The sequence below is a fragment of the Bubalus bubalis genome, chromosome 4, assembly GCF_019923935.1.
Source record: "Bubalus bubalis isolate 160015118507 breed Murrah chromosome 4, NDDB_SH_1, whole genome shotgun sequence".
Classification (NCBI taxonomy): domain Eukaryota; kingdom Metazoa; phylum Chordata; class Mammalia; order Artiodactyla; family Bovidae; genus Bubalus; species Bubalus bubalis.
The window spans coordinates 143,309,756-143,330,695 of NC_059160.1; the positions used below are offsets into that span (position 1 = coordinate 143,309,756).

The 20,940-nt window shown below is 36.7% G+C and overlaps 1 protein-coding gene across 3 annotated transcripts in view; it reads right to left on the reverse strand.

The window, feature by feature from the left end:
- CTNNA3 (catenin alpha 3) overlaps positions 1–20,940 on the reverse strand; it is a 1,922,732-nt gene that overhangs the window by 1,893,296 nt on the left and 8,496 nt on the right. The window contains exon 1 of one of the 3 annotated variants that reach the window (XM_025285110.3): positions 92–209. The exons of 1 other annotated variant lie outside the window; for it this stretch is intronic. The gene's annotated coding sequence lies outside the window, so the exon portion shown is untranslated. Of the gene's footprint in view, positions 1–91; positions 212–20,940 lie in introns of those variants that run through there. One more of the 3 variants, XM_044942168.2, reaches the window with a different exon arrangement.

The window sequence follows — 20,940 nt, forward strand, 5'->3', positions numbered from 1 at the left end:
CCAAAGTTATCTAACCAAGTAACATATAACTTATAACTAGGATTTGCCTTAGAGCAAAGTTTGATTTTAAAAAGTTTGACACTTCACTCACCTACTGCAGGACAGAGTATTGCCCATACACAGATACTAAACCAACTGTCTAAGCAATTTCTTGTGTTTAGAAATTCAGTGCCACTATCATGGCTCACAATTTGGCTTATGATGCATTTGTAAGCAAACAGCCTGACAAGTACCCTAGTGTATTTCAGGATGACTGACAGGACACAGTGGCTCAAACAGGAAAGGGGGATGGGTGCTCTTAAAGCAACATACCAGTGAAAGGCAATATTAAACAGTAGAATCAGATTGAAATTATATTTTTCAAGTTTGCAATGAAATAACAACATATTGTGTAATAAAAGCTTTTAAATATAACTTTTCATGTCATCATGTGCCCCAAACACTGTAAATTCCAAAGTGACTTTTAGAATTTAAAATATATTTTAAATGGACAAGCAAAAGGACCTACATAAGAGCCAGTGAATTTTGTTCAGTATTATGTAACAACCTAAATGGGAAAAGAATTTGAAAAAGAATAGATATATGTACATGTGTAACTGAATCACTTTGCTGTACACCTGAAACTATCACAATGCTGTTAATCAACTGTACTCCAATATAAAACTAAAAGTTAAAGAAACAAAATATAGAAAAAAATTTAAAACAAACATGCTATATGATACTTCCATGTACTTACCGAACTTCCAAATTACTTGAGTATTTCAATTATTTTTAACAGAAATTAGGTCTGGGTACCCAGAGAAAAGTTCTCAGGGTAGGGTTTTTTTGTTTTTTGGTTTTTTTTTTACCACACCGTGAGGAATCTTAGTTCCCGGACCAGAGTTGGAACCCATGCCCCCTGCAGCGGAAGCATGGAATCCTAGCTACTGGACCACCAGGGAAGTCCTGAGAAAAGCAGTTCTTATCTCACCTCGAGATATTTGCCAGTCACTGTTACAACAGTAAGTAATAAATAATTTAAATAGCTTGGCTTATTCAAAATTGTTATTGAAGATGGAGATAAGGAGATCTATGTATTTTGCCTCTGCTGTTTCTTTCCTGTGACCTACTTCCATGGTTAAAAAATAAATCATCAGGTTAGGAAATTTCAATTATGGGTATTTCCATATTAGTTTCACTTGGAAAAATATTTATTTAAGTGATACACTGACTTTATTATTCACAGTTACAATTTTTCCTATATTATCTTACAATATTCTGCACTGCTCAATCCTTTTACACAACAATCATCCCTATTTTTAAAACAAAAAAATAAAGCCATTCATTTTTAAACGCAATCCCACATTTAGCCAGCAGAGGGTATCATCTGATCCTGAAAGGCCACAGTATTGAGTCCAATGACATTTAATACTTGAACTAGGAACTGAAGCACACCATCTCAACTTTGCCTATTAATAATATTGTGTCTAGCAATATTTCATTGTTTTTGCCCATATTAGTGTTTATTACTTCTCATCTGTGACAAAGTATTTTGTTACATTATTTCCTCCTCTATCAATTCAATCAGATACATCAGAATTGGGTTCAATCATCAGGATAACTTTCTACAACTCTAGATTTTCTGGGACAAAAAAGCAAACAAAAACTCTACGTAAAGTTTCCAAGCTCCATTAGAAAATCCAAAAACAAATTCCAAAATATAAAAATAAACTGCACTATAAAGCAAAATAATTTTTCTTCAAAATTACATATGATATTTGTAAACCATTTAGTATTTTCTAATTGCCCTGTTTAATATTTGCTAACTGTCCATTTTATAATAGGAGCTATAAAGTAATTTTAGAAGATACATTTCTTGTTATCACTGCATTATTTCTCATGAGCATGCAATGTTATGACTGTAACAAAGTCCTCATACAAGCTACAAATTATTTCACAATTTAATACCCATTTCAGTTTGGAAAGGCATGGACACTGATTTGCCTGATTTATTCTAAAAATAAAGATTTTACTATATAATTAATTAAAATCCAGCTTCCCAAGTGGCTCAGTGGTAAAGAATCCTCCTGCCAATGCAGGAGCCACAGGAGACGTGGTTCAATCCCTGGGTCGAGAAGATCCCCTAGAAAAGGAAATGGCAACCCACTCCCTATCTTGCCAGGATAATCCTATGGACAGAGGAGCCTGGTGGGATACAGTCCATGGGGTCTCAAAGAGTCAGACACGACTGAGCATGAATGCAGACCCAGCTAAAATCATTAACTACAACAAATTTATCTTAACCAAAGATACAAATTTTCCATGCTTCTCTAAAACTATTATCACAAACATCAAGTCTACTATTAACAATGGCAAAAATAAGACAGATCTAGAGGCTCAGAATGATCTCTCTTGTTAGTCTCGCAGGCTTGCCACTAGTGACATATACTTTATACTAAAGAATTAAATTTTCCAAAGAGAAGAGAAATAATCACTCAGTTGCGATACAAAATAGGAATTTGCAATTTCTTGAAAAGAGAATTCTATTCCTTATAATGAAAGCAACTTTAGCGTTCTTCACTCTGTAAAATCACTTTTAACATCTGAATATGGCTGTTTCTTTCCTCATATAGTTATCATGGTGGCCATGTAAAAATTATATTTCACATTTGGAAATAATAACATCCTGTTATTGATTTTTTCATAAAATTTTGTAACTTTAATTTTCTAAACTGATATATTCTCTATAATACAAAATCAACACTTACAATTCTTTCTCAAATTAACTTAGAAGAAAGCATCCAGAAGGAAACTGAAAAGTCTGTTTTGCCAGTAATTTGCTTATCATTTTCACCTATCACCCACACATTTTAGAATATACAGATAACTAATTTTTTCTTTCTGTCCTCAGTTTCCAACCCTGAGTTTCATTCCCTGACACAGGAACTCCTGAACTATGTCTCATTTAATGATTTCTGTTTTTTCCAGGTGCCTTAAGCACCTACATGTAAAGTCCTTGTTAGATTCTACTTGTGGCTAAAAAAAAAACAAAAAACAAAAACAAAAAAAACCTTTTTAAATAATAATGCTTTGGTAGGAAGGGAAGACTGAATGACTAGTCAATGCTGCTGCTGCTGCTGCTGCTAAGTCGCTTCAGTCGTGTCCGACTCTGTGCGACCCCACAGACGGCAGCCCACCAGGCTCCCCCGTCCCTGGGATTCTCCAGGCAAGAACACTGGAGTGGGTTGCCATTTCCTTCTCCAATGCATGAAAGTGAAAAGTGAAAGTGAAGTTGCTCAGTCGTGTCCAACCCTCAGAGACCCCATGGACTGCGGCCTACCAGGCTCCTCCATCCGTGGGATTTGCCAGGCAAGAGTACTGGAGTGGGATGCATTGCTATAGATACTACTTATTTAAAATAATCCTTTTTACTTTTAACAAAAATGCCTCCATATAGTTTATGCTCTATTTTAAGTTTTTATACACTCTTTATATAGTCTATCTTGAAAACAATGTATTACCTCCCTATTGCAGTAACGTAACATATTATTACTCATAACATATGGCTCATAACATAATATTCATACCAATGAGCAAATCTAGAGCAAGCTCTACTCTGACTACAGTAGCCATGATAAGTTTGGGGTATGAGTAGCATGTGCAAATGGGTATTCGCATCGGCAGCTGGAAATTCAGAATCCTGCAACTCAGGAGAAAAATCAAGATATGATAACTATGTATTTGTGTTATGCCTTAAACTATGAGACAAGAAGAGCTGTCTCATGGCTGAGTAGAGATAAGGCATCAAGAACCCACTAAGGGTAGGAAAAGAAGGGAAGTAATGAAAACATAGGCAGAAAGGCAAGGCAAACTTCAGATTCAAGCTCTGCTTTACTCTGCTTGGTCTTGTTCACACTGACTCCCATTTACCCTGGTTCCTTCATGTGCGATGAGATCTATAAAGTTGGTATAAAAGGTAATTACTTATAAAATTACTCATAGAATCCAATGAAGTACTAATTACAGTATTAAATAATTCATTAGTCAATTATTGTTATTTTGTGGAAGATAAATTTCTCATTGTGGAGTTCTACTTCTCCAAATCCAAATACCATTGAATCTTAGAAAACTACTGTGAGAGATACGAAGTAGATTGCCCATCTGATTTAAAAGTTGGTGAAGAGTCATTAAGTTCACACATTTTTATTTACAAATTAAATCCATTTCACCATTTCTACCCCACGCATGTTAATAATTTATAATTAAGTAATAAGGAATCATGGTCTTAAAATGGAAGTGCTTAACAGCTGCTTCCAAAGTTGTAACAAATGCTTAATAAAAGCAAAACATACTAACACATATTAATTAATTATGTATGTTATCTAGAGGATTTAGTATGAGATGTTTTAAGGATAGAATACAAAACTAAAAGCAAAAGAATGACAGTAAGCTTAAAAAGAATAAAATAAATAAACTTCTGCGTCTTGTTCCCACATAAGACATGGAATTGTGCCAATTTGCTTCATTCCAGAGAAGGGAGCCCGTCAGTCACTGAGGGCTATATTAGAGAGAGAAGAAGGAAATCCTTTCTCCCACTCTCTGTTTCCAAAGATAATAACAGAAGACTAGAGCATGATGGATTTCGCTACCAAGTAGCCATATTTATTTTACTCATGCTCTCACTGACCCTCTAAAAGTCAACTCGTACTAATTTTGTATTATGGAACACAAGAAAAAATATGTACAAAATTCATTTTTCAAAACTTACAATATCCCTAAATTATCTAAAAAAGAACTACTATCATCCCTAAACTTACTGTAACACCATTCCTATCAGTCCTTCAACTGTAGTGAAAAGAAAGGTGCTTATCACAGAATAAAGAAAAATAATTAAACTCAGTCATTAACATAGTGAGTCACATTTTTTTTGGCTCTAAATAACCCTGCCCACACCTGCGCAGGATATAAGAGACATGGATCTGATCCCTGGGTCAGGTAGATCCCCTGGAGGAGGGTTTGGCAACCCACTCCAGTATTCTTGCCTGGAGAATTTCATGGACATAGGACCCTGGTGGGCTACAGTCCATAGAGTCTCAAAGAGTGACACGAGTGAAGCGACTTAGCACACATGCACAGTTAACCCTCCCCAATAATCTGAATTGGAGAAGGCAATGGCACCCCACTCCAGTACTCTTGCCTGGAAAATCCCACGGATGGAGGAGCCTGGTAGGCCGCAGTCCCTGGGGTCTCTGAGGGTTGGACACGACTGAGCAACTTCACTTTCACTTTTCACTTTCATGCACTGGAGAAGGAAATGGCAACCCACTCCAGTGTTCTTGCCTGGAGAATCCCAGGGATGGGGGAGCCTGGTGGGCTGCCGTCTGTGGGGTCGCACAGAGTCGGACACGACTGAAGCGACTTAGCAGCAGCAATAAACTGAATAACCCACACAGGTGACATGACTCATCCCAGCTTTATTCCTCCCTGGTCTTGAATACAAAGAATTAGACTGACCCAATCAATCATGCTCCTCTGTTAAAGTTCAACTCATGGAACTGGTGTGAAAAGCCTGGGGTTGTTGTTGTTGTTGTTATTGTTGCTATCATATTCTATATCCTTCAGTCTCAATTCCATTCCACCCCCTTCTGATAGGCATCCAATCTGTAGTAGTTAGTGTTGGCAGTTTTCCAATCAACTTTCTGTGGCTTTTTTTACATATGATATTTATCTTTATAATGATACATATCTTTATGATATATCACCTTATGTGTGTGTGGATTTTTTAATTTACACAAACAGTATTGTAATTCCCATCTCTTTCTACTTCTCAATCTCTCTCTCTCTCTCTCAGTTTCTCCTCTTAACATGACATTTTCACGGCCTACCGATGTCGAACTATAATTGCAGCTTAGCTCATTCAACATATAGTCTCATCTCCCCCTTGCCTTTCACTGCTATGGACACAAACAAGACTAGACTTCCCAGCATTCTTTGCAACTCAGAATGGCATATGATGGAATGAGATGACAGAATGAGATGTCAGCTGTTGCTTTACCTATAAAAAGGTAAAGCAACGTTGCCATGGCCCTTCACCCTTCCTTCTGTTAACTGTGGTATAAAGCCTAGACACCAAGCAGTCTTACTGCAAACCTGAGGAGGAAAGATGACAGAGCAGAACTACAGAAAGAGCTTGAGTCATTGATGTTATCAGCTTCGAACTTCTCAGCTATAGATTTCTTATTATTTGAAAAAAAAGAGTTCTCAATTAATATAATTGATTTTGTTCTTTTATTTTGCATTTGTAGCATTCTATTTTGTATTTTATTTTGCATCAGATGCACTTATAATGTATTTTATCTGACCATATGCCTATTCAAGTATGTTTAGGTAGTTTCCAACTGTTTACTATAGGAAACAATGTTATAATATAATAAACATTCTCATACAAGTTTCTGTGTACCTCTGCAAGAGTCCTTCTATATAATTTATATATATACATAGATATATCTCATATATATGTGTGTATGTGTGTGTGTATATACACACATATATATGTGTGTTCTGCTGTGGGTTGAATTGTGTCCTCACCTAAATTCATGTTTATATCCCAATACTCTGTACCCCAGAATATGGCTTTATAGGAAACAGGGTCTTTAGTGATGCGATTAAGTTAAAATGAGGCCATTATGATGGGCCTTAATTCAATAAAAAATTTAGTCACTCAGTCACGTCTGAGTCTTTGCAACTCCATGGGGTGTAGTCTGCTAGCTCCTCTGTCCATGGAATTCTCCAGGCTAAAATACTGGAGTGGGTAGCCATTCCCTTCTCCAGGGGATCTTCCCAACCCAGAGATTGAACCCAGGTCTCCTGCATTGCAGGCAGATTCTTTACCATCTGAACAACCAGAGAAGCCCAATTCAATATAAGTGGTATCCTTTTAAGAAGAGAGGTGCCGACACAGATACCCACAGAGGAATGACCATATAAGGATATGTGAAAAAACTTGGCCATTTGCAAGTCAAGGAGAGAAGCCTTAGGAAAACACACACACACACACACACATCTACTGACACCTTGATCTTAGACTTCTAGCCTTCAAATTATGAGAAAATAAATTTCTGTTGTTTAAGCCTCCCATCATGTTGTAAGTTGTTATGGCAGCACTAGCGAGTAATACAATTCAGAAGTAGAATTTCTGGGTCAGAATGCATGTGAGTACTCAATTTCAACAAATATTACCAAATTGGTGTCCAAAATAATATTAGCAGCAGATCACATGGATTCACATGTGTCCCCCACCTCCTTACCAGAACAAGAGACTTCATGTCATTTCAACTTCTGCCACCATGAGAGGTACAAAGTTGATCTCATTGTCATTTTAATTTTCATTTCTGATTACCAATGTAATTGGTGATCTGTTTTAGGTTGATTAGCTAGCCATTCAACACTCCTTTTGTGAATTGCTTATCTATATTTTTTACCAATTTTTCTCCTAGGTTGCCTATTTTTCCTTAATAATTTCCAAAACTTCTCTATAAATTCTATATATAATCCTTTGTCAATTATATTCCTTGAAAATACCCTCTCACTGCTTAATACAGCAATATAGCAAAATAGCAAAGACCCTTTCTTTGTGTTTTTTTTTCTTTTGGCCACGCTACATGCATGAAGGATCTTAGTTTCCCAACCGGGGATTGAACCCATGTCCCCAGCAGTGGAAGCCTGTAATCTAAACAACTGGACCACCAAGGAAGTCTCTCTCTTTGTATTCTTAAGCATTCCACCATCTATATATATAAAAGTCCTGTTTTTTCATATCCTTACAGATACTCAGTATTGCCAGACATTAATTTTTGCCAATCTAATAGGTATGATAAACTGTCTCATCATTGATTGAATCTATATTTACCTGATAACCAGTGAAACAAGCTAAACATCTTTTCACCTAGGTATTGGTCATTTCAATTTTCTCATCTGTGAATTACTTTTTCACTTATCATAGACCCATTTCCCTGTTAAGATTATTCTTTTCCTCATTAATTTTTTAGGAGTTCTTTGGATCATTTCAATTGAATATGTCTATAAGTCAGCTGTTTCCACAATAATTCTACATGCAAAACTATCCTAAAATTCAGTGGCATAAAACAACATTATGTCTTGTACATTTTCAGGTTGGCTGGGAGTTGGCCAGGATGGGCCTCGCTGGCTTACTCCAAACAGTACTCCAGATCTGCTTCACGTGTTTCTCATCCTCCTTGGACAAGGAGGCTACCAGAACCCTGTTTTTCCCATGGCAACAACAATAATTTTAGAACAGTTGGAAACACAATGCATCTTAAAATATAAGCTTCAAACAAGGATTCTGCCTCTCCTGCCCACATTTCAATGGGCAAAGCAAATCACACAATCAAGTCTAATACTAACCAAGTTCAAGTACAGGGAAATATACTCTGTCTCTAGCGGGAATAACCGCAATGTCACATGGCAAAGGACGTGGATACATGGGAAGGAAAAGGGGAACAACAATGCCATCCATTTTAAAGGCCGATTTGTAAATATTAATATATCCTCTGAGTTGGTATCTTCCATTTATCTTCTTTTACGTGATTTTTTCACTAAGTTTTTATGTTAATATAATTAAATATTTTACTTTATTGTCTTTTACTTTATTGCTTATGTTTTGGGGGTCCTACTTAAGAAATTATTTCCTACCCTAAGATCATAATAAACATGCTCCTATATTTCCTGCTAGAAGAATGCAATTAAGAGGATCAACAATCAATATATTATTTTAGCTTAGTGTGTGCATAAACACAAGATTATATGATATAAACTAAGGCACCAAAGTAAAACAAGTAATTAAAGTTAATTACCAAAGATGATTAACTATTATAGGTAAAATTTTTAGCTTGGTCTTTTAAAAATATTAAGGGATACAGGCTGACAAAGATGAAAAATATGCAAGAATGATAAGGAATCACAAAACTTTATATTTTTTCATTCAGTTCAGTTCAGTTCAGTCGCTCAGTCGTGTCCGACTCTTTGCAACCCCATGAATCCCAGTATGCCAGGCCTCCCTGTCCATCACCAACTCCCAGAGTTCACTCAAACTCATTATTGATCTAAGCTATATCTTTAAAACTGCTAAGCACAAGACCACAGTAAAATATATATAGCCTTCTCAAGTCATGACATCTTAGAAAAGGAAAAAAGAAACTTTTATAGAACTTAGCTATTTATAAAACAATATATGTTATGATGTCAAATATATAATATACATGTATATATGTGCTAATAGTAGCAACTATCTCTGTAGTTTAGGGCGAAAAAGAGGTCCTATCTATTAATTTTCAAATTAAAAATACTTCCCAACTGCCACACTGGCAGGGAGTCCAGTGTCTCTCTTGTTCCTTAAACTGTTCAAGAACTCTGGGAGCCTTTCGATCCACATACCTCAGAAAGAGAAAACCAGAAAATTGTATTCGATACAAGAGGGCCCTGTTGAGGGCTGCTGGTGTTCTGCTCCTGGCACACAGTTTACTGATGAAAACAGATCCCCTGCAGTCCATGTGACCTCTCTGCCTGCTGTGCTCTTGCCTTTGCTGCTGCAAATACAGTGGTCACAGTGAATCTTAAAGAGAGAAGCAGCCTGCTCCCTTAGAGGTATAGCATGGCAGCCACGCCTAGAACTTTTCCGTTCACCAAGTGGCTGGATCAGGAGGGCCTTCTGCTTCCAGTCACAAAAGTGCCCAAACAGCATCTCGCACTGGGCAATGCAGACCACAACAGGAGTCCTACTCTAAGATCTTTGATGTTCTTTCTTACCCAGTCCTTTTTTAATCATGACCAGTTCAATGCACAAAATACTTTCCAATAGTAACTACAGGGAAGGAGTCCAGGTCTTGGCTCTGTTCCTTTCTAAAGGCTCCCAGACTCTATACAAACTTCCTCCAGTCCTCTCAGTGCTGACCAGCCCTGCAGGTGAAGGAAGACTGGGAAGGGCAACCTTTACAAAACCAGAAAAGACACTGTTACACCAGTACCTGAGGCACAAGAGACCTCATTAACTGTTTCAAACATTGGGGGAAATTTTCTCTGACCTTATAGTTGCCAGATAAAATATAGAATGCCCAGCTAAGTTTGAATTTCAGATAAACAATGAATAATTTTCTGGCATATGTCCTATGCGGTATTTGAAATGTACTGAAAAGATTATTGGTTGTTTTCCTAAAAGTCAAATCTGTGTGTCTTATATTTTTATTTGCTGAATCTGGCCACTCTACCTTATCTACTTCATGAATGGAACAAATTAGAAGGGAGGAAACCTAGAACTTCCCTGTGCCTAAATTTAAAGCAGCCACAGGGCCAGACCCTCAAATCCATGTATCTTGACTTCCTATCAGAGACTTGAGACTGAGAGAGCCAAACAAAAAGCCAGCTTTCACTCTGTTACTGCTCAGGAGCTGCTTTTTAGATAGCCAGAGATGTTTCCTGGCCACCTTCCAGCAATATATTTCTAACTACACTCAGCTGGAAGATTTTTAGTTCCCAAAAATGCAACACAGGATAAATGAGGACAAGGGAAGAATGATATATTGTGCCCTGGGATATTATAGCCCCAACAGTAGGAGTAGACATACAAAAAAACAAACAAACAAACACTGGCAGAGGCTATGCTAGAGATTAGGTTTTATGCATCTCTGTTAGAAAAGGGAATCTAAATTGTTCCAAATTATCTAAAATAAAATTCACCTCCAATAGAGGACCAAACTATAGGAATAGGAGAATAGTTGCCCCAGATGAATATGTAGCTCCTGTAGCCCAGGAATTTAACAAGATACTTGCCCGGGACTTTAAGATTTGAGAGAGAAATAATGTAGCTCCAAAATTGATAGTGACAGAGCTCAAAAGGGATATAGATATGTATATATCTCACGATAGACACCAGGACTGAATAAATCTCCTGTCTTTAACAAAACAAGTAAACAGAAAAAAAATCCAAACTTAGAAGACTGTATAACAATAAAAGAAGGAGACAGGGGAAATTATCCTCAAGACAAAAGAGAATTATAATACATCAACTCTTGTTCTTTCAGTGAAATATTGAAAGTTAAAAATTCTGGGTAAGAAGTGATAGAAATTCCAAGTAAAATGAAAAGAAAGTTGACTGAAGTGAAATGTCAGGATAAAAAAAGAGACCTGGTTAAAAACTAAAGTAAAAGAATTCAGTAAACCCAAAGAGACAATAAAGTAATAAAAATTTGCACTAAGGAATCACTCCTCTCCTTTATTATCTGCCTTTCTATCAGCAACTTCATCATTTAGAGAGCAAAAGAGACTAAGATTGGAAGGGCTACCCTGGGCTTAATCGTTACCAACAAAGAGGAATGCGTTAGTGAAGCGAAAGTGACAGGAACTTTGGGGAAAATTGAATATATCACCTTAGAGTTCATTACGGCCAAGGAAGAAAATAAAAAGCAAAGTACCTTAGATTGCTTAGCAATTTAGAGAAAATATAAGGATTTCCCAGGGCCAGAGATTCTAAAATGAAAGACAGGTCAAAAAATAAAACCACTGCAACCGCAAGTGAGGAAAAAAATGGGGGAGACTGGACGTAAAAATAACTCAATGTGCTATCTAAGGAGTTTTCTAAAGACTCAGATTTGAAGGAAAAGGTGATATTGGCCTATTAGAAGAATGGACTACTACAATGAGCAAAGACTTGTGAAAAACAAACAAAACAACATGAAAACTCTTAGGTTGTATTTGAGGGTGGAAGGACAAGAAAAGTACAACCTAGCTGCTCTACTCCCAGGTAGATTCCATGTTAACAAGTTACAGAGAGGAAGCTTGCTTTCATATTATATACCAAGGAACAAGATCTTCCTTGGTGCTCGAGTGGTTAAGAATCTGCCTGCCAGTTCAGGGATGCCAGTTTGATCCCTGGTCTGGGAAGATTCCACTAATGCTGTGGGGCAACTAAGCCCATGCTCCACAACTATTGAAGCCCCATGCCCTAGAGCCTGCACACCACAGCTAGAGAGCAGCCCCAGTTCACCGCGACCAGAGAAAGCCCTTGCAGAGCAATCAAGACCCAGCATAGCCAAAAATTCATTACTTTTTTTAAAAAAGGAAAGACTGTGCCAACAATCTTAAGAAATTGATAAACCAGACAGAAAAAGCAATGGGAGAATGTTTGTTTAAATAAATGTCCATTTCTAGATGTATTTTATTATAGCAGGCCTTCTCATTCTCAGCACTATTAACATTTTAGGCTGGATAATTTGTTGTGGAGTCGGGGGGGTGGGAGGGGGAAGGCTGTCTTGATTTGCTGATATTTAGCAGCATATTTGGCCTCTATCCACTAGATGCCAGTATCATCAGCCTCCTAGTTGTAGTAATCACAAATAGCTCTAGACATTGTCAAATGTCTCCTGGGAAGCAAAAGTATTCTGGGGTGAGAACCACTATACTGCAGAACACTGAAAAATATAATAAAAAATATATTATCACAAAATGATGGTTAGCATCTTTGAGTAAAGGCAGATTCTGAAAATCTAATGTTAATCCACAGAAAATTTTAATATAGTATCAAAATATTATTAATTGGAAAAGAGAGCAATGATCTCATTTTGGTATAGTTGTATTAAGAGCCATTCAAACTAAACTAATATAATTTTTTCTCTTCCTTTTTTTCAATATCATAACTAAAGAAGGTACACTGGTTTCACTAAAACAACTTTTATATCTTTTTAAAAATCTTCTTTGACAAGCTAAAGAAATGTTAGCTGTCCATATACTGGTGGTTGAAGTATATACTGGTTAAACATCTTTTGAGGAGGCACTCTGGCAACATCCATAAAATTTTATATGCACAAATTCTTAGACTAAACAAATAGTTTAGGAACCTGAACATGTGTAAAAGATGCAAGGCAAGGACTGCAGTGTGTAGTATTTTTGTGATAATAAAAAGCTAGAGACAACCTAAATGTGCATCAAGAGAGACTAGTTACATAAATTGTCATATATTTTCTCAATAGTATGATTTGAACTGTAACCAGAGAAAAAAGCTTAGGAAATATACAGAATCCAATTGGATTTCATTTGCCTACAATTAGGGGAGATATTAAAAATATTTAACAACCAGATTAGGCCCCAACTAATCAGAGTCTAGCCTGGAGCTGGGTCTTGGAAAGCCCCCTGTATGTGAGGGTTTATCCTTTAGTTGCTGGGTCTAAGGAAAATCTAGAGGGTCCCAGGGAGAGGCCAAGTGAAAGAAGGCTACTAGAGACAGAGAGAAGGAATACAAAAGCATTTCATATCTTAACAATTTGTATGCCCTTACAAAAAAAAGAAAGAAAGAAAAAGCAATAGAGTTCCATAAACTGTGGAAAATTCTGAAAGAGATGGGAATATCAGACCACCTGACCTGCCTCTTGAGAAATCTGTATGCAGGTCAAGAAGCAACAGTTAGAACTCAACATGGAACAACAGACTGGTTCCACATCAGGAAAGGAGTACGTCAAGGCTGTATATTACCCTGCTTATTTAACTTATATGCAGAGGAACGCTGGGCTGGATGAATGAAGCACAAGCTAGAATCAAGATTGCTAGCAGAAATACCAATAACTTCAGATATGCAGATGACACCACCCTTATGGCAGAAAGTGAAGAACTAAAGAGCCTCTTGATGAAAGTGGAAGAGGAGAGTGAAAAAGTTGGCTTAAAGCTCAACATTCAGAAAACTAACATCATGGCAACCCGATCCCATCACTTCATGGCAAATAGACGGGGAAACAGTGGAAACAGTAGCTGGCTTTATTTTGAGGGGCTCCAAAATCACTGCAGATGGTGACTGCAGCCATGAAATTAAAAGACGCTTACTCCTTGGAAGGAAAGTTATGACCAACCTAGACAGCATATTAAAAAGCAGAGATTACTTTGCCAACAAAGGTCCATCTAGTCAAGGCTATGGTGTTTCCAGTGGTCATGTATGGATGTAAGAGTTGGACTATAAAGAAAGCTGAGCGCCGAAGAATTGATGCTCTTGAACTGTGGTGTTGGAGAAGACTCTTGAGAGTCCCTTGGACTGCAAGGAGGTCCAACCAGTCCATCCTAAAGGAAATTAGTCCTGAGTGTTCATTGGAAGGACTGATGTTGAAGCTGAAACTCCAATACTTCGGCCACCTGATATGAAGAGCTGACTCATTTGAAAAGACCCTGATGCTGGGAAATATTGAGGGCAGGAGGAGAAGGGGATGACAGAGGATGAGATGGTTGGATGGCATCACTGACTTGATGGACATGAGATTGGGTAAACTCCGGGAGTTGGTGATGGACAGGGAGGCCTGGCGTGCTGTGGTCCATGGGGTCACAAAGAGTCAGACACAGCTGAGCGACTGAAGTGAACTGACTGATGTCCTTACTACAGAATATCAGTCCTCACCAATAGATAGAAACAACATTAAAATAATCTAGAATAGCATAGAAAAATAAATTAAATTCAACCAAGTGGTAGCTATGATGAAAAGTAAATTTGTACATATTGATATGGAACAATTATTTTTTAATTTTCACCAGAAACTGGTAGCAGTTTCCTTGTGAAAAGAGAATCAGAGAACTGAGGACCTAAGGTCAAGGCCAAAGGAAGATATATTTTCACTAAAAGCCCTCTGTGGCAAATGCTGTTTGCTAACACCATTTCCAGCCCTGGCCCAGCTTTCCTCCTCTACTGGAGAGACTGGAAAGTTAAGAAACCTGCTCTTCTCAGACTCCCTTGAAGTACTGGGACCCAGATTTCACCATCAAAGACAGCTTGGATGAGATTTTTAAAGGTTACAGACTGTCAGATCCTTCTAGGATAGTTGAAGGACTCTACCGCCCCATGCAAGAGCAAGGAATAATGGAATCTAGTACACCCATAGGACCATTCCTCATGTACAGTTGGACCATTCTTCCTATAGCTGCATTTTCTTTGGCTGTTCAGTGGCTCTCCCAGGAAATCTATGAGTTGTCTAGTATCATTTATGAAAAACTCAGCTGGAGCTATCCAGACCAGACTCTTGGTTGCAATCAAGAATTCTAGCTAAAGCACCCTTTACTAAAATAAAAATAAACATGCAGATATAAATTTTTCTATTTAAAAAGTTAAGTTTTATAAAAATGCTTTAAAAATAAAGTATATGTGGGCTGGGGACTTCCCTTGGGTCCAGTGGCTAAGACTCCATGTTCCCAATGAAGGGGTATGGGTTCAATCTCTTGTCAGGGAATTAGATCCCACATGCTACAACTAAGAGTTCACATGCAACAATTAAAGATCCCACATGATGCAATGAAGATCAAAGATCCCTCGTGCCACCGCTAAGACCTGAGGCAGGCAAATAAATCAATAAATGTTTTTAACATATACATATGTGGGCTGGATGATGGTACAGTTCAGGGAGGACATACCTAGTTGAAGAAGCACACTCAGAGATCTGGGTCCCCAAGTTCCATTTGTATATCAGCTGTGCCTCAACCGCCAGAGGCAATCTTAGAAATACAAACGTGGATTCAAATCCTTCTTACAAATAAATAGCCGGTGTTAAAAATGTGATGGAAGGAAAGATGCCAGGCTATGAATAATACCAAAGATAACAACCAAAATGTATAAAATACTTGTGTAAAGACAACTCTACTGAAGGACAAACAAGAAATGAGTAAACAAAAAGATGATGTATTGGTGTGTCTGTATTAGTTGCTCAGTCGTGTCCTACTCTTTACAACCCCATGGGCTGCAGCCCACCTGGATTCTCTGTCCATGGAATTCTCAGGTAAGAATACTGAAGTGGGTAGCCATTCCCTTCTTCAGTGGACCTTCCCAACCCAGAGATCAAACCTGAGTCTCCTGCATTGCAGGCAGATTCTTTACCATCTGAGCCACGAGGGAAGCCCTAATGTATAAGTAGATTAAACATTAAAAGGGCATTATTTTCTCCCTGAATTAAAATATTCAAAGGCTATTATAATAATTTTCTAAAATGTTACACTAAAATTAATCTGGAAATAAATAGTATGTGATTAGATATCAGAAAACCCTGAAGGAGGAGAAAAGAATACGGAGAAAGATTAATCCTTCCAGATAATAAAACATGTTCAGTTCAGTTCAGTCGTTCAGTCGTATCTGACTCTTTGCGACCCCGTGAATCGCAGCACGCCAGGCCTCCCTGTCCATCACCAACTCCTGGAGTTCACTCAGACTCATGTTCATCGAGTCAGTGATGCCATCCAGCCATCTCATCCTCTGTCGTCTCCTTCTCCTCCTGCCCCCAATCCCTCCCAGCATCAGAGTCTTTTCCAATGAGCCAACTCTTCGCATAAGGTGGCCAAAGTACTTGAGTTTCAGCTTTAGCATCATTCCTTCCAAAGAAATCCCAGGGCTGATCTCCTTCAGAATGGACTGGTTGGATCTCCTTGCAGTCCAAGGGACTCTCAAGAGTCTTCTCCAACACCACAGTTCAAAAGCATCTTAAAAGTAAGGATTGCATCAGCAAGGTAGCAGGATACAAGCTTAATATACTAAACTCAGTTGCATTTTTTTACACTAATAATGGAAAAATAATCCTTTTAATATCACATCAAAAAAATAAAATACCTAGGAATAAACTTAAAGGAGGTAAAAGACCCATAAGCTGAAAACTGTAAAACGCTGATAAGGGAAATTTAAGAAAATTCAATGACATGGAAAGATATTCCATGCACCTGGATTGGAAGAATTAATATTGCTAAATTGGTCATACTGCCCAAAACAATCTACACATTTAATGCAATTCCTATCAAATTACCAATGACATTTTTCACGGAGCTAGAACAAATAATCCTACAATATAGGGCTTCCCTAGTGGCTCAGTAGTAAAGAATCCACTTGCCAATGCAAGAGACATAGGTTCAATCCCTGATCCAGGAAGATCCTACAGGCCACGGAACAATTAAGCCAGGGTGCCACAAGAGAACCTACTATGCCTGTGTTCTAGAGCCCAGGAGCTGCAACTACTGAGCCCATGTGCCACAAATACTGAAGCCTGTGTGCCCTAGGGCCCTTGCTCTGCAACAAGAGAAGCCACTGCAATGAGAAGTCTATATACCACAACTAGAGAAAGCCCATGCCCAGCAATAAAGACCCAGCATAGCCATAAATAAAAATAAATAAATAAAATGATTTTTAAAAATCAAAATTATTCCCCCCCCACAAAGTCCTACAATATATATAGAATCACAAAAGACCCAGAATTGCCAAAGCAATCCTGAGGAAAAAGAACAAAGCTGGAGGTATAACCAGACTCCAGACTATACTACAAAGCTACAGTAATCAAAACAGTGTGGTACTGGCACAAAAACAGACTTGCAGATCAATGAACTAGAATAGAGAGCCCAGAAATAAACCCATGCACCTACAGTCAATTACTATACTACAGAGGAGGCAAGAATATACAATGGGAAAAAGAAGTCTCTTCAACAAGTGTTGGGTGTAAGGAAAGCTGGACAGCTATATATAAATCAATGAAATTAGAAAACTCACACCACATACAAAAACAAACTCAAAATGGTTTAAAGACCTAAATATAGGAAATGACACCATAAAACTCCTAAACAAGAACATAGGGAAAAACATTCTCAGACATAAATTATAATAATATTTTCTTAGATTCACCTCCCAAAGCAAACAGAAATAAAAGCAAAAACAAACAAATGGTGCCTAATCAAACTTCAAAGTTTTTGCACAGCAAAGAAAATCATCAATAAAACAAAAAGACAATGTATGAAATGGGAGGAAATACTTGCAAACGATGTGACCAACAAGGAGTTAATATCCAAAATACACAAAGAGCTCATACAACTCAAAATTGAGGGGAAAAAAAAAAAAAAAAGTAAATGCCTCAGTCAACAAATGGGCAGAAGACCTAAGCAGATGCTTTTCCAAAAACACAGATAGCCAACAGGCACATGGAAAGATGCTTAACATTGTTAATTACTAAAGAAATATAAATCAAAAACACAATGATGTGTCACCTCACACCAGTCAGAATGGCCACCATTGAAAAATCTACAAATAAATGCTGGTGTGGAAAAAAGAGACCCCTCCCACACTGTTGGTGGGAACGTTAAATATCAGTGCAGCCACTATGGAAAACAGTAGAGAAGTTCCTCAAAAAAATGGAACTAGAGCTATTATATGATCCAATGATCACACTTCTGGATATATATCAAGAAAAAATTGAAAACTCTAATTTGAAAACACACAACCACCCCAATGTTCATGGCAGCATTATAATAACCAAGACATGGAAATAATCCAAGTGGCCACCAACAAACGCTTGCCACATCTAGAGAAAGTTCACATGCAGCAATGAAGACCCAGTGCAACCAAAAATAAATTAATTAATTTAAAAAAATAATAATAATACAAATGAATTCATATATAAAGACAGAAACAAACTCATAGACATAGAACACAAACATCGTTACCAAAAGGAACAGGGAGGGAGAGAGGATCAAATGAGTATGTGATTAACAGATACAAACTCCAAAAAATAAAATAAATAAGCAACAAGGATTTACTATTTAGCACAGTAAATTATTTTCAATATCTTATAATAATCTATAATGGAATATAAACTGAAAAAGAACTGAATCATTTTGCTACATGCCTGAAACCAACACAATATTTTAAGTCCTCCTCAATGAAAAAAAATTTTTTTAGAATAAATAAGGAAGAAAAGAAAAGGCGGGGAAAGTAGAGATTACAGAAAAATTAGATAAAAACATTACCACAAAAACTTATGGTTACCAAGGGGAAAGGGAAAGTGGGATAAATCAAGAGCTTGGGATTAACATATACAAACTACTACATATAAAACAGAAAACCAACAAGAATCTACTGTGTAGAATACAGAACTCTACTCAGTATTCTGTGATAACCTATATGAGAAAAGAATCTGAAAAAGAATGAAAATATATATATATATATATATATATATATATACACACACACACTCACACACACGACTGAGTGACTTCCCTTTCACTTTTCACTTTCATGCATTGGAGAAGGAAATGGCAACCCACTCCAGTGTTCTTGCCTGGAGAATCCCAGGGACGGCGGAGCCTGGTGGGCTGCCCTCTCTGGGGTCGCACAGAGTCGGACACGACTGAAGCGACTTAGCAGCAGCAGCAGCATACATAATATATTTAAAAAACTATATTAAAAAAACTTTGCTGTACACCTGAAACTAACACAACATTGTAAATCAACTATACTCAATGTAAAATAAAATTTTTTTAAAAAAATAATATTGCCACAACAGGAGAAAGAATGAAACACAGACTCTAATATAAATTTATCTTACGATAAAGATTTTAAATTAGCAGGAAAGAGTGACTCTTACATAAATCATATTAGATCAACTAAATAAACATTTAGAAGAAAAATTAAAATTCAGCTGATTCCAAGACTCATTTCTTTGCTCAAAATCAATTCCAGATATAGCAAAAGTTATAAATTCTGAAAGACAGTATGAGTGAATTTATATATAATACAGTTATGTATAATAATTGAAGTAGAAAATCCTTTCTAACCAAATACAAAATTCAGAAGCCATAAAGGAAAAGGTTTTAAAAACTGAACACAAAAATATTTTATTTTATGTATGATTTTAAAATAAAACATAAAAGTAAAATAAACAAAAAATTGGAGGAAAATACTTGCAACACATTAAGCAAACAAAAAAATAATAATTTGCTTAATTTACTATGGGGCAATTAAAAAAAAAAATAAGTACTGGATCTTCTTGCCAGAGCAATCACACACACACACACAAAAATAAAACGCATCAGATTTGGAAAGGAAGAAGTAAAACTGTCACTATTTGAAAATGACATAATTTTATATATAGAAAATATTAAAGACTCTACTGAAAAGCTGAAAAAACTCATTCTAATCAATGAATTTCATAAAGTTGCAGGATACAAAATTAACATACAAAAATCAGTAGCATTCCTATACACTAACAATGAATTATCTGAAAAAGAATAAAAGAAAACAATTCCATTTAAAATAGCATGAAAAACAGTAAAATACTTGGGAATAAACTTAAGCAAGAAGGTGAAAGATCTTTACTCTGAAAACATTGATGAAAAAAATTTAAGAAGACAAAAATAAATGGAAAAGTATCCATTGTTCATGGATTACAAGAATTATTATTGTTGAAATGTCAGTCTCTAGACTGACCAAAAACCACCTATAGATTCAACGCAATTTCTATCAGGATTTCAATGGCATTTTTTCAAAAGTAGAGAAAACTTCTGAAGTTTATATAGGACCACAGAAGACCCAGAATAGCCAAAGTCATCCTGAGAAAAAACAACAAAGTGAGAGGCATCATACTTCCTGATTTCAAGTTTACCATACAGCTATAGCAATCAAAACAGTATGATACTGGCACAAAAATGACAAATAGACCAGTGGAACAGAATAGAGAGCCCAGAAGTAAACCTAAGTATAAAGTCAACTAATATTTGACAACGGAGCCAAGAATACTCAATGGATAAGAGTCTCTTCAATAAATGGTGTTAGAAAAATTGGATATTCACGTGTAAAAGAATAAAACTAGACCCCTACCTTACACCACTCACAAAAATTAACCTAAAGTAGATTAAAGACTTAAATGTAAAGACTAACACCATAAAACTTCTAGAAGAAACCATATGCAGTAAGCATGGCATACTTTTGACATAGATCTTAGTAGTATTTTTGTTTATTGGTTTCCTCAGGCAATGGAAACAAAAGCCAAAATAAACAATTGGGAATACATCAAACTAAAAAGCTTCTGCACAGCAAAATAAACAATCAACAAAGTGAAAAGAAAACCTACAGAATAGGGAAAAATACCTGCAAATCATATATTCAGTAAGGGATTAATATCC